Here is a 14,630-nt window from a genome sequence, read left to right on the forward strand (position 1 = left end):
TGTTTGCTTTTGTTTTATTTTGGTAGAGGTATAAATCATGGGCAAGTGGGAAGGGTGCTAGAATGACCATATTAAAAAAAAGTTTGTCAACCACTTGTTAGGAGTTCTTCAGTTGCTTCTCTACCTTAGCTTCCTTAGGCCTAAATTTTCACTTGGAATGCTCTCAGTTTAGAATCCCTAAACTCACAACCTCAGTGTTGTATTGAAACTAGAGGGGAACTTGGAGATCAGCTAATCCAACTTTCTTATTTATGATTGAGGAAACTGAGGCCCTTAGGACTGAGGTGACCTGCCTGAGGTCACATGGCTTGTAGGAAGTGGGCACAGTCAAGGCTAGAGGCCAGGCTTCCTGACTCCTAGGTGATCAATCTTGATACCAGTCATGTACTCAAAATAGCTTTGGCCAAGAACACCCTGCTTAGATCATGGCAGTGAGTCTCAGGAGCTTATTATTTTGGGTGTGTTTTGCTTTTCCTTTGTTTTTGAATTTCTAAACACAGCCCTTGCAATGACAGGTGAGCCAGGGGTGACATGCCAAGTCTATAGCTGTAAAATTATCCAAGCACACATGAAGTGAATGCAAATTTATAATTTTTTGTTTTCTTAAAGTGACTAGGTAGCCCAGATTGTTAGTCTGAAAGTGACTTTGAGGTGACATAGGTCATTTTGTTGTCCTTAAATGAGTCTTTATTATGATACATAACAAACAGAAACATTTACTGTTCTAGCCTTTTTCTTCCAGGTACAGTTGTTAAAGGCTAGAAATTCTTATAGTGTTTTCAATCTTTTGTTTTTGTATCATTTTCATATATTCCTCTCTCCTTCCGTACCCAGAGAACCATCCTTTATAACAAAGAATGAAAAAGAAAGGGGATGAGGAATGCAGTGGGAAGGCAGGTCAGCAAAACTAACATAACACCTGAGTCTGATATTATATGCAATGTTCCATGTCCATAGCTACTGTCTACCTCTGCCCCACAAAGAAAAGAAGAAAATAAGTTTTCTTTCCTCTTCTGGGGGGCCAGCCTTGGTAATTATGATTACATAGTGTTGGGTTTCATTCTTATTGTTTATAATGTTTACATTTGTAAACCTACATTGTTGACTGTATATAAAGTTTTCCTGGTTCTGCTTATGTCCCTTTGCCTCAGTTCGCAGAAGTCTTCCCATACTCCCCTGGGCATATTCTTGATAGTCATCATTTTCGTGGTACTGTCATATTCCATTACATATCATGTACCACAATTTGTTTAGTTGTTCTCCACTCAGTTCTCCATTATGTTTAGTCCAAGTCTTTTATGTGTGCCATATCCTTAGTGGAACAAAGAATGGTAAAATTAGTATATTACAAGTGGAAACTAATGAGGGATGGTTGGTCAGGTAATATGCAAAGTGAATGTGAATATTTTAAAAATTGAAGATGGTTATTTTGTTTCTCAAAATGACCTTTTTTTTTCTATCAAAAAACTTTCCCCCAGTAGATCAGGGAGGGGCTTTTAATATTATTTTTGTTATATGTCATAGATCCCTTGGGCAATTTGGTGAAGCCTATGGACCCCCTTCTCAGAATAATGTTTTTAAATACAAAAAAATGAAATATATAGGAGTACAAAGGAAACCAATTATATTGAAATAGAGTTTTCAAAATATTTTGTAAATTTGATGATTTCATGAAATCTTGCTTTCTTGTCAAATGCCAGCAGCTTAGTGGGATTTTACAGCTCACTGGTTCAGGGAAAGAGAGTCTGGATCATGAATAAATTTAGATTCCAGGTCTACAAGTAAAATTTTGTTAAAGGGACCTCCCTCTAGCTCTCCAGCTCCAGGAACAGAGCCTCACCACCTACTCTGGAGGGTTGGATGCCACACCCCATTCTTTTGTGGGCTCCCAGACTCCTCAGGGGCTATTGAGAAGTCTCTGTGATGCCTGTGGTTCTGAGCCCATGCCAGAAGGAGGAAGGTGGGTGTACGGGCAACAGCATGCTGGCAGAAGCATCTTTTAACAAATGTTTCTGCTATTGGCTTTGTCCCCAGAGGCTTTGATGCTTTTGATGAGATTTTGTCTTCCCTGTAGCTTCAGTATTGGCCACCTTGCTGGTATTTGTCACCAATATATTTCACCAATTTAAGCTTGTTCTTGAGTGTTGGTACTTCCTTGTTAATACAACGTTCTTGTACTTAGAATGAAAGGATTTTGTGTGTGTGCGTGAGTGCATGCACCAGAAGGGCCTTAGAGATTTTGTGATCTAGTCCAACCCCTTTCTTTGATGACTGAGGAAACTGAGGCTCAGATAGGTTAAATATCTTGTTCAAGGTCAGTGGAAACTTACTGGCAAAGCTATGATTCACATACAGTACTCTTACTTCCAGCCTTATGTACTTTTCATTTTTTCACACTGCCTTTCTTACTAAACTATTATCGAATCACTCCTCTAACCTTCTTTTCTTCAGGCTAAGTAACCTTTTTTTATTATTTGATCATTTATGTGACTTTCCCCTGATGCTGTTAAAGCCAGGACTACTTTTTAAAGGGCCAGAACTTTATCTTCCCTACACTAAATTACCCTATTAATTTTTTTTCCCCTTGACCTCTTTTGACGCTCTCTTCTGACAGTATTAATCAAGCCATCAATAAACATTTATTAAGTGCCTACTATGCCACAGACACTGTGCTGATCACAGTTGGAAATGATGAATGAGGTAGTGACATGAACTCTTTCATCATTTGCTGGTGGTAGGTAGCCAGAGTATACCAGCCGGATGGAACGTTGCCATCTACCAGCCTAGCACTTTAAAAATTAACTAGTAATTAGGCATGTGTACCAGCAGAAACAGCATTCCCAACTTTGCCAGGCAGTTGGCAGGGAGTCTAAAATCCACCCTCACCCTGGTGTTCTATGGGGAAGTATCTGTACTTTCTGCAAGGGCCCATACCAACTGTGGATGGTAAGTAACATCAGTTCAGAGATGCCCATGTATTAGTCTCGGTAGTAAGACTCAGAGTAGGGCTGGATATAGGGAGAATGAGCACTCCCACGAACTGATCTCTGCTTGATGGGACAGGGACCATTGCAAAGAATGGCATCATACATTGGTGCTATATACTCCTCCTTCCTAAGAGTCCAGAATCCAGCAAATAGGATCCAAACATTGACTTCCTTTGCTCTGTTTTTGGCTGGGACCAAGTCCTTCCAAGCTGGTTGCAGGCAGGTGCTTCTGGCAAGAGTGGCTCAGTGAAAATTGTGTGAACAGCGATAAATTTGTGGGCAAATCAAGTGTGTCTCTATCAAATGGAAATTCTGTGGGTGTTATTTTGTGGGTGGCTTGCAGGCACTGAATGCTCAATTCTTTGGTAGTGTCTGAGTGTGTGACTCTCTCCCTCTCTCTCTGTTTTCTCACCATTTCTTCTTCGTTTTCTTCTTCAGGTCTTTGAAGAAGCAGGATGTTCATCTAGATGTGGAAAGAGTAAGTTGACTAATTTCATACTAAGAGCATGTGACTTTCGAATTAGAGACAGGATTTCCTACTGTGACCAAAGATGAAAACTACTTTTTTTTTTCTTCCTAAACTGTGGATGGAGGGACTTAAGTAAGAATTTAGATAAGTTCCTATGGACCTTTCTGATTTTTAAAGTGAATTCCATTTTCACTAATTTTTTTTTCTATTTTAATTCTTTTTAATCCCAAAGATAGCACAAGGTATTAGAGTTATAAAGGTAGATAGAGTCCGGTCTTTACTCTATTTTTTAGGGAATTCTTGATGAGAGATGAAATAGTTCTCAACTTAGAGGTTTAGAGCAGGGCTACTTAACTTTTTTTTGTATCATAGATTCATTTGGTATTCTGGTGAAGTCCTTATCAGAATAATCTTTTTAAATGAACAAAATAAAATTATATTGGATTACAAAGGAAACTTCTTATATTGAAAGAAAGATGTGATTTTTTTTTCCTGCTCAAGTTCATAGACTCCATGAAACCTACCCATGTACCCCTGGGGGGATGTCAGGTTAAGAACCCCTGTCATAGAGAGTTGTCTGGGGCACTGGGAAAGTTAAGTGACATGCCCAAGCTCACGTGGCCAGAGTCAAGACTTGAACCTAGGTGTTCCTGATGTTGAGGCCAGATAGTTGTTCAATACCCATGTTACCTCTCCCCTTTTTCTGGCCTCTCCCTTTACATAAGAAATAACCAGTTTCGGGTATAATTTAATAGCCAGTTCACATAAGGAAGGTGTGTCCTGATAACTAGAGAAGCAGTGAGCAGTATTCCAACACAGTCACACATCATAACTCCACTATATGCTTACCATTAATAAAATGAGCTATTGTGTAGAGATGAAGAGATATAAGTCCTCTACTGGGAGGTGGCAATTACAGGAGCTTTTAGTCTTGCCAGAACAAAATTTCATTAAAATTCGTGAGACCTTTCACCTTTGGATCTCAAAGCTCACAGATCACAGATTTTAAAATACAAAAGAACCTAAGAGTCTACCTAGTCCAACCCATTCATCTTACAAATGAGGAAACTGAGTCTCACTGGGGCTTAGCTACTTTCTTAAGGCCAACCAGAGACCAAGTGGCAGAGCCAAGATTTGACCCTGGGTCCTCTGACTCCAAATGGTTCGTAGACGACGTTCTAGGGAAGAAACTGAGCCATTTAAAAAGTAAATGGCCTTCCCAAATACTAGCTAGTGTATTTCTGTCATCCCAGTGAGGTGACTTCAAACTTTGTTGCTAAAAAGATAGTAGGTAACTGAAAGCCAACTTTTAAAATTGAGAATCTTGAGACTACGTTCTTTGCATCAGCAGTCTTTGTTTTTCACTTCTTTTCTCTCCCACACAAAGAACTATACTTCCTAGGTCTCTTTATTTCAGATCCCAAGATGCTAATTTTCGATTCTTTGAAGTTGATTTCTGACCTCTTCCAAAATCAAGTAGAAAGACCCTATACTTTGTTTTCAGTTATATCTCAAATCCCCTAAGAGTGATCGTGGAGGAACCTTGAAATACCAAGTATTTATTTCTGCATTCATTTTTGAGGCAAGACCATTTTATTAAATTCAGTTGCTTTCATTACATAAGAAGTAATGAAGAAAAATAAATTGGTAATGTACTTCAGTAATTTTAATAGGAATAAATTTGCTTTAGATAATATCTAACCACTAAATTGAGTGTAGCTCAAATTTTTGCATTGACACTATAATTTGAGAGAAGTTTGATCTTTATTTCTTATTAATCTTTCATTGGAAGTTACTTATTCCATCTGAGCAAGCACATATTAAATCCCTGTTATATGAATGACATGTTAATGATGCTGTACTAAAAGCTATGGGGAAAACAAAGGTGGGAAAGGACTGCCCTCAAGATGCTTACAATCTTTAGCAAAACTGGCTATTTCAGATACAGCCCTTGCACCTTTCCTTCTATCAAGGGAATGAGTCCTCTTAGCCAAATTTCCCTGATAGCTGATGGTTGGCTATTTAAATGTTAGAATATTCTCATGCTCTACAAAATATTTGTTTTAGAATGCATTTCAGAAATCATTTAATCCAACCATCTTCATTTTAAGTATGAATCCCATCTAGCATGTGTCCTACTGGTCAGTCATCTTTCTTTTGGGGACTTCCACCAAAGGAGAAGTTGCTTTCTCCCGAAGTAGTCCATTGCATTTTTTGGATGACTGTTAGGGAGTTCGTCCTACACAGAGATGAAATTTGTCTCCATATGACTTCCACCCACTAATCCTACTTCTTCTTTCTATCACCAAGCAAGATAAATCTAATTCATTTTTCATGTGACAACTTTTCAGAGGTTTGAAGTAAACAGCATCTCAATTCAATTCAACAGAGCATGTGTTAAGTAGCCTACTATGTGCAAGGCACTTGGGATATGAAGACAAAAGGAAAAAATAGAGCTTTCCCTCAAGGATCCCCTAACTCTCTATCTCTCCAGGATAAACATCTCTATTTTCTTTAAAGTTTTTTATTGGAAGTCTCTTTTTTTGATGTGCTTTTAATTTACTTCTCTGCCTTCTTATTCAGAGTAAAATGAACATAAATCTTCTCTTGATGACTTAAGATCTTCATTATGATTATTAGTTATTGCAGTGTGGTGTGGCTGTGGCTGTAGATGTGGAATCACTCAGCAACTAATTATTGAACTCTTTTTCTGTGCCTTTAAAGAACTGTGGTTGATATAGAAATATGTAGTCCCTGATTTCATGAAGCTCACAGGCTAGTAAGGAGGTTATGACACATACATAAACATACAGTAACTAGTCAGTAAGAAGCAGCATGGCATAGTGGGTAGACAGCTGGCCTCAGAGCCAAGGAAACTTGGGTTCAAGCCTGACCACTAATATATACTGGCTGAGTGACTCTGGGAAACTCACTTAAATTCTCGGAACCCGAGGCAACCCTCTGTGACAATATACGTTGAAGAGAAGGCACTGAACTGCATTTGTAGAGAGAATTTCCTCTTCTGAGAGTTTCTGATGCCTATGAAGAATTACAGATCCAGTTGTTTCCCTAACTGTTTAATAATCATTTGGAATATGAGATGTATCATGTGCAACAGAATGGCCAAAATAATTTCTGAATAGGGAAATTAGAGAAGGCTTCCTGGAAGAAGTGGCATTTTAGCTGGACCTTCAAGGGCTGAAAGAGTTCAACAGGTGGTTAGTGTTCCTGCCTTAAGAAAGAGTCTGAATAAAGACACCGTGTGTATGGCATGTATGGGATACAGGAAATAGTCCAGTTTAGTTAGAGTGTGGTGTACTTGGAAGGCAGTTATGTGAGAAGACTGGAAAAGCAAGGAGAGGCGCCAGAGACTAAGGAATATGGGCTTTATTTGGTCAATAATAGTGACTTGGGCAGCTAGGTGGCACGATAGATAGAGAGCCATTCCTGGAGTCAGGAGGACCTGAGTTCAAATCTGGCCTCTTACTAGCTGTGTGACCCTGGGCAAGTCTCTTAACCCTGTTTGCCTCAGTTCTTCACCTGTAAAATGAGCTGGAGAAGGAAATGGCAAACCACTCCAATACCTTTGCCAAGAAAACTCCAAATGGGGTCAGAGGGAGTCAAATAGGACTGAAATGACTCGACAGCAACAAATCATAAGTCACTATAGTATTTTGAAGAAATGAATTATATGATCAGATCATAAGGAAGGTTAATCTGGCAATGATATGATGAAGGATGAATTGGAGGCAGGAGAGTGGGATAGGGAATACAAGTCAGAAGGCTGTTGGGCTAGTTCATGCAGGGGGTAGGGCTTGATGGTGGCATTAGCTTTCAAAACAGTAGTGATGAGAAGATGTGTACACAGAAATGATAATTAGAATAGAAGTACATAAGAGGAGTAAGAGCTATGAAACGAGCTAGTAGAGAAATATTCAGCTAAAGGAATCAAGGAAGTTGTCATGGAGAAAAAGGCAGTTCAGCTGGACTTTGAAAGATGGTAGAAACTATGTGACCCTGAGCAAGTCACTTAACCCCGATTGATTAAAAAAAATGGTAGAATGACATTTTGGGTGCAGGATACAGTGTAGGGAGAAGAGGGAGGGAAGGAGGGGAGGCAAGAAGCATTTTATTAAGGGCCTGCTATGTGCCAAGCACTGTGCTGAGTGCTTTACAAATATTAAGCCATTCAGTCTTCACAATAACCCTGAGAGGTAGGTAATATGATTACTTGAGGTAACTGAGGCAAAGAGAAGTGACATGTCCAAGGTCACACAGCTGGCAAGTATCTGAGGCCAGATTTGAATTCAAGACTTCCTGACTCTAGGCCCAGCACTCTATGCACTATGCCACCAGCTTCAGAGTAGTATGAGGTACAGTCAGAAAGCTTGATTAGATCCATATCGTATAAAGCTTTCAATTTCAGGCCAAGAAATATGGATGATCATGTGAGACAGTACATCTAGAGAAGCTATAGAGAAAATTTTTTTGTTTGGTCACACAGAACATAAACTGTATTAAGGCACCAATTTTTGAGGGTTCTCAAAAGAAAAATTTGTAGTTTTTTTAGACATTAAAGAAAACCACCACAGCCAGTAGAAGTCAGAGCTCAGACAATCTAGCATCAAACAGTTCTTGTGATTCTCCTATCATTCGCCTTCTTAAACTCTGTTCCAACTGAATTGAACTAATTCTTCCTTAAACTCAACATCGCATCTCCCGTCTCCATGTATTTGCATAAGCCTTTCCCTGTGTCTAGAATGCACTTTCAAAATCCTTATCTCCACAGCCTAGAATCCTTCTCTGCCTTCAGGGCTCAAATGAGGGACCATGTCTTCTGTGAAACCTTCCCTGATCTTTCCAACTATGTGTGTTCTTCCTCACCTAGGTTTGCCTTATTTCTATGTATGTTGGATTCTGGCCTCTACCCGCTCCTAGATCCCATAATGTAACCTCTTTGAAGTGCTTTCTGTCTTTGAATTCCCAGCTCCTTCAACAGTACCTTGCATACAGTAGGTACTTAGATACTTGTTGAACTGAAATGAATTCCTAAACTGGATTTTTAGTCATGGAAATAATGTGCTTGTTAACAGCAGCATATAGAGAGAAATGAGAGACAAAAGACTTAATCAGTATCTGGTTTCTCTTTAAGAGGGTATGTTGTCAAGAAGTCAAACAAATATAGAGGTTTGTTGGGCAAGGAGGCAAAACAAATAAATGAAAAGGAAGGAAAGTATAAAGGGAGGCAGTAGAAATAAAAGAAAATTGTGGACAAATATCCCAGAAGTTTTGAGGGAGGGGTGTGTAGCTTCTGTAACTCATTGCTTTAAAATGGTATAAAGGGTGCATTCTAAAAATGAAACCTAACCTCCTCACAGTTGGGGAGAAGATATAGAAGTTCTAGCTCAATTAGAATGTGAGCTTCCTAGGAGCAGGGACTATTTTTTGTTTTACTTTGTATCTCCATCATTTAGCACAGTGCCTTGCAAAAAAATGGGTGCCTAATAAATGCTTCTTGACTGTATGCTTTTGTGGTATAAAAAGTTGATGGATCAAAAGCAGTCATCTTGACATTTAAATCATGCTTTAAATTGATGGGATTTAAATGTCCACTTTGACTATAACTACTCAAGAAGAACAAGTTATGTTTGATCTGAACCCCGAAGTAGAGAAGGAACTTGTAACTATCCAAGGAATCATGTAGACAACACAGAGCAACTCAAGGATCTAGCCCTGAAAGCCTTGTTAGTATTTTGGATCCTCTATTTTAGTGATAAATGAAAAGTATTTCCAGGAGTATACATAATGGCAGCAGAGTTGCCATTCCCACTGACTCTTCTTCCAGTTCCTCATGCCTAGAATGCGTTCTCGCGCTCTCTCTCTCTCTCTCTCTCTCTCTCTCTCTCGCTCTCTCTCTCTCTCTCTCTCTCTCTCTCTCTCTCTCTCTCTCTCTCTCTCTCTCTCTCTCTCTCTCTGTCTCTCTCTCTCTTTCTCCCTTTCCACTTCTTGCAATATCTTTCTTCAACTCATCTCAGATACCACCTGCTATGGAAGGCCTTTCCAAGCTCCCCCAGATGCTTCTGCTTTCCACTTTAAGATTACCTTCCATCCACTCTCTATATATCTTGTTATATATACCTTTGTAAAGACACTCTATCTTCCTCATTTGAAAGTAAGCTCCTTTCCCCCCCCTTTCTACTTGTATCTTCTGCTCTTAGCACAGTGCTTGACATATAGTAAACACTTAAAGACTATTGATTGATTCCTAGTAGAATAAGAAGCTAGATTCAGGCCTCAAAAACCAGTTTTATCCATGCTGCTCATTGTATGTATTCATTGTCCCAGAAGCCTCCCAATCAACAAAACTATCATTTAAAAAAACTGGAGAAGTTAAAGAGGTTAAAAAAAAATCCTTGCATCACATTATCTTCATGTTTGGTAGAGTAAGGGAAGTATATATTTCCAAGATTTTGTTGGCTTGTAAAAATGTAGGATGTTCACAGAAACTGCTACATTCTTCGATGTCTGTTGCTCTAAAGAGTCTCCAGGGAAAAGATAAAAATATCCATGGTTGTTACTGTGGGGTTAATAAAGGATTGTGAAAAAGCATTTTATGTCCCTGAACAAATGAAGTCTCAAAATATATAGGTTCCATATGGAAGAACCATTAAGGTTATTCCTGCCTATAGGAATCTAAGATCATAAGTCTTACAGCTGAAGAGAATTTTAAATACTATATAGGCCAACCTCCTCATTTTACACATGAAGCAGCTGAGCCCTAGAAAACAGAAATGAGTTGACCAGGGTCAAAGGCTTTTTTGTCTGGACTTGTGGTTTTATTGGTCAAGGGGAATTGTCTGTCAAGGTTGAGGAAATTTCATCCATTAATACATCCCAGTTCTGCAACTTGTAACCTTAGAAAGCTGTCCAAGACACCGAGAAGTTACGTGATCTGACCTGGGTCACACAGCCATTATGTACAGAGACAGAACTTGAACCCAGGTCTTCCTGACTCCAAGGCTGGCTCTTTTTACTCCTTCTCTAAGTTCAAAGGTAGTAATGTAAATAAAGTGGCAAATTTAGGGGAAAGTTCCTATGATTAGAATTATTCAGAAGCAGAATGGGCTACTTTGAGAGATGGTGAGTTACCCCTCTCCATGGAGGTCTTTGAGCGAAGGCTGGATGACCACTTGTTGGGTATGTTATAGTGGAGATTCCTTTTGTGATGGACTAACTAGATGGTTGATGGGAACCCTTCTAGCTCTGAAATACTGTGAAGCCAGGTCCTTTGACTCTAAATCTAGTAGTCTTTTCTGCCTGTAAGACATCTGGATGAAAAAGGGACAATCAGCCTTTTGTGGGAATGGGGATAGACCGGAAAGGGGAGGAACAAGGGAAAGTGGTGGGTTGAGTATGGGAGTACTGAGTGCTAAGCATGTTGGTTAGTTGGAGGGCTGGTGGCTGCGGTTGGGATGGGAAGTATTTATGTTAGCATCATTCCCCACCACCTGCAGAAGCTGCTGCTGGCCCACAACATTCCTGAGTGTGGCCTGAACCAGATTAAAATGTAATTGGAAACATTTAACAAAATAAATAAAATACAATAAAACATAGATAATATTACATTTTGAAAGTAAGTCAATATGAGGCCTGCAAGGATTCTTATGTATGGAATAGTGGCCCCCTTTTGTCTTTGATTTTGACACCAGTGGTCTGGAATAAGAAGACGGAAGAGTTCGTCAACTCCTACTGGTGGGCAAGAAGAGAAGGAAAACTGGATTTGGCAACCAGTCCAGGTGCCACAGGATATCCGCGAGCGTACTTTCTTTGACAGATTTACCTGGTGTTGTGTTCTCCCTGGCCTGTTTGGTACCAGGCATTTTCATCCTGATGAATTGACTTGGTCCCTTAGTGATCTTGATCCTGGGTAGACAGTCCAACTACTGTTATTGAGTGAAGGATGAAGTATTCCAGGCCCAAGTTCATACTCATTTTCCATTGTTTATCTTGCAACTCATCCATTCCAACTTGCAAAGGAAGTAGCTGCTTCTAAAGAATGTTGCTAAATTGTTTGTAAATTTTGCTAAAGGGTGGGGAGCCAGGCCAGCCTGTAATTTTCTGGGACTTGAGACAAGGATAAAGTAGAGGGGCTCACCCCACATCGACAAAAGCAGGAGGACAGTGGAGATGACAGCTTGTAGGAGGCAGAAAGTAGGCCCCTCTCCTAGCTACTGAGGCTAGGTAGGAGGAAATAGCTTTGTATTGGTGCTTCGTTTGTGTTAAGGGGAGGGAGAGGTTTAATGTTTGCAGCTGAAGGGCAAACTCTTTTTTTTTTAAACCTTTGACTGGAAATAATTGTTACTCATCACCGCTGGTAGCTTGTTAACTTCACTTCTGTTCTATATACAACCCTGGATCATAAGGCTGGATCTTTGTTTGAATGCCCTCCTCTGCCGTCTAAGAAGGAAAAGGTGACCTTTGCTAATTAGAATTACCAAGTTAATAAAAGCTAAACCCTTTCTGGACTTTGCGCATTCAGCTGTTGGGTGATGTTTTGAAGAGTTGCAGATGGGCAACATTTATGTTGTATTTTGAGTCTTTATGAAGTGTTGGAGCAGGAAGGGGACCTTTGGGATCAGCTGGATTGTTGCTTCCCCAATGACCTGCCAGTTTGGACAGTTTTTTAGTAATTCACAAGCTTTTACTCCTGGTCCTGAACCCCTTGAACTGCAAAGACCAACTGCCTCAGAAGAGAGGGTTGGGAGTAGACAATTTGGAGTTTAGGTTAGAAAGCACTTTGTGCATCCCCTTCATTTTACTGAAGCCCAAGGCAGTGAGCCCCAACTATGATCCCACTCTTTCAACTCATTGTGGCATCAAGGTGACCTTGAGTTCCCAAAAGCTTTGCCAGTAGAGTATAAGCTCTGGGAAAGCCTACCAAGCTGGAAAGACTTCAATTTCAAACCTATAACAAATTTTTTGATTACAGAAATCCTCAAAATCTTTCTGCTAAAGCATAGAAGAGTTACAGTCTGTGTCGGTGAAATTATAGCTCATTGGAAGAAGGAAACTGAGTCCCAGAGAAGTTCAGGGATTTACCCAAGAGCACAGAGATGGTTGGTAGTAAAGCTGGAGTCTTAATCTAGATCCTTTCACTTCAAGTCCAGTTATAGTCTTTCGTTACAAGGCTTCATTTTTGAGATGACCTAAGCTAGCCTCCAAACAAAGTCAATAAACATTTACTATGAGGCAGACACTATACTTTAAAGGATACAAATAAGAAAAAGCAAAACAGCCTCTGTTTTTTTTGTTTTGTTTTGTTTTTGGCTAGGCAGTGGGGTTAAGTGACTTGCCCAGGGTCACACAGCTAGTAAGGGTTATGTGTCTGAGGCTGCATTTGAACTCAGGTCCTCCTGAATCCAGGGCTGGTGCTCTATCCACTGTTCCACCTAGCTGCCCCTACAACCTCTTTTTTTACAAGGAGTTTACAATTCGACAAAGAAAGACAATGTGCAAAAGGAACCTGAAAAAGGCTGAGAAGTTCTGCCACTATACCTGGCAGGGGGCATGATGTTGGTAAGTTACAATCAGACAGAGGAACTAGTAATGAGGAATGAACTAGAAATGAGGAGTTGACTGGAAATTCTGAGCCCCCTAGAAAGGGAAGTATCTTTTGCTTCATCCCTCCAGTCAGAGAGGAGAAGCATCTTAGAGTACTGAGGTATAAATTGAAGTAACCTCCATGATGATGAGATTTCTGATAATTAGTTCATCCCTCCAAAAAAGTATGATATTCAGGAGTAGAAACAGGCAGAGCAGCTGGGGAGAAATGAAGACTGAAAAGACTTGTCCAAGTCAAGAGAAGGAAGGTGATTTATCCAAGGCCAACTGGGATTTAAACCCATGTCCTTTGGATTCTAAGTCTACCTCATTTTCCTACTACACCATCAGTCAATAAGCACTTATTAAGAAGCAGCTAGGTGGCTCAGGGGAAAGAGTGCTGGCCCTGGAGTCAGGAAGACCTGAGTTCAAATCCAACCTCAGACCTTGGGCAAGTCACTTAACCGCTGTCTGCCTCAGTTGCATCATCTATAAAATGGGGATAATAATAGCACCTACCTCCCAGAGTTATTCTGAGGATTAAATAAGATAATACTTATAAGATAAATAAGATAATACTTATATAGCTATATAAGTGCTATATAAGTGCTATATAAATGCTAGCTATTATTATTATTAATTAGATTGCAGGGTTGTTGTGAGAATCAAATGAGATAATATTCATAAGACTATTTGTAAATTTTAAAGCACTGTATAAATACAACATATAAATGTTGTGATGATGATGATCATGATGATATGCCTAGTATGGGCTAGGCACTGTGTTATATGATGGAGATAAAATACAAAAATAAAAATAGTTCCTGCCTCAAGGAGCTTATATTCTATTTTAGTTGAGTGTATAATCAAGGTCACATATTGATCCCCGGCTGTTCTGCTTGGTTTCTCCTCCTGAATATCTGCCCTTCTGGGGATAAACTCATCACCAGAAATCTCATCATTATAGATGTTGCTTCAGCTTATTCCTCAGTACTCTCAGATGCTTCTCCTCATCTCATGTAATGGTAGAGGTAGGGTTTGAGCTTTTATTTCTAGACCCCATCTTCTTTCTGCTATTCTAGACAGAGGAACAATCTTTGATGAAACTCTTTCAATACTTTTTTCATTCCTGAACATCAGTATATGTAGAGAATGTGCAGACACAACCCGTTCATGCTTTGTACACAAAGGCCAGTCAGGGTGTTGCTGAACACCTGGCCCATTGACTGTGCACAAGAGCCAATGAGAATGCTCTCTCAAGTTGTGGCCCAGACTCTGTGGCACCTCTCTAGTTCCAGGGTAGTTGGAGAGTTTCATGACCGCAGGTTCATGTACTGAAAAATACAAAGCAGAAGACAAACTATTGAACTAACTGCAAGTTTACATACATCAGCCTCATGTACAGTTACTCAATAATTTCTACATATTTTAGATTTTCTTTTCTCTGTGTTTGGCAGGTTCTTCACCATAACTTGGGAAACAAGTCAAAACAGTAACGTGGTTCTTAGTGGGAGGATTTTTTTTCCTTGTGGTTTTAAAGGAATAGCTTCTAAAACTCTTACTGTCTTTCTGCT

The 14,630-nt window shown here is 39.7% G+C and overlaps 1 protein-coding gene across 5 annotated transcripts in view; it reads left to right on the top strand.

Moving 5' to 3' along the window:
* The window catches only part of FYN (FYN proto-oncogene, Src family tyrosine kinase), a 309,834-nt gene that overhangs the window by 34,091 nt on the left and 261,113 nt on the right, over window positions 1-14,630 (top strand). For 4 of the 5 annotated variants that reach the window (XM_021008095.2, XM_021008092.2, XM_021008091.2 and 1 more), the window contains exon 2: window positions 3,426-3,465. The exons of the other annotated variant lie outside the window; for it this stretch is intronic. The gene's annotated coding sequence lies outside the window, so the exon portion shown is untranslated. The remainder of the gene's footprint in view (window positions 1-3,425; window positions 3,466-14,630) is intronic. 5 annotated transcript variants of the gene reach the window in all.

Source organism: Phascolarctos cinereus, unplaced genomic scaffold (assembly GCF_003287225.1).
Source record: "Phascolarctos cinereus isolate Bilbo 61053 unplaced genomic scaffold, phaCin_HiC Scaffold_5;HRSCAF=322, whole genome shotgun sequence".
Taxonomy (NCBI): domain Eukaryota; kingdom Metazoa; phylum Chordata; class Mammalia; order Diprotodontia; family Phascolarctidae; genus Phascolarctos; species Phascolarctos cinereus.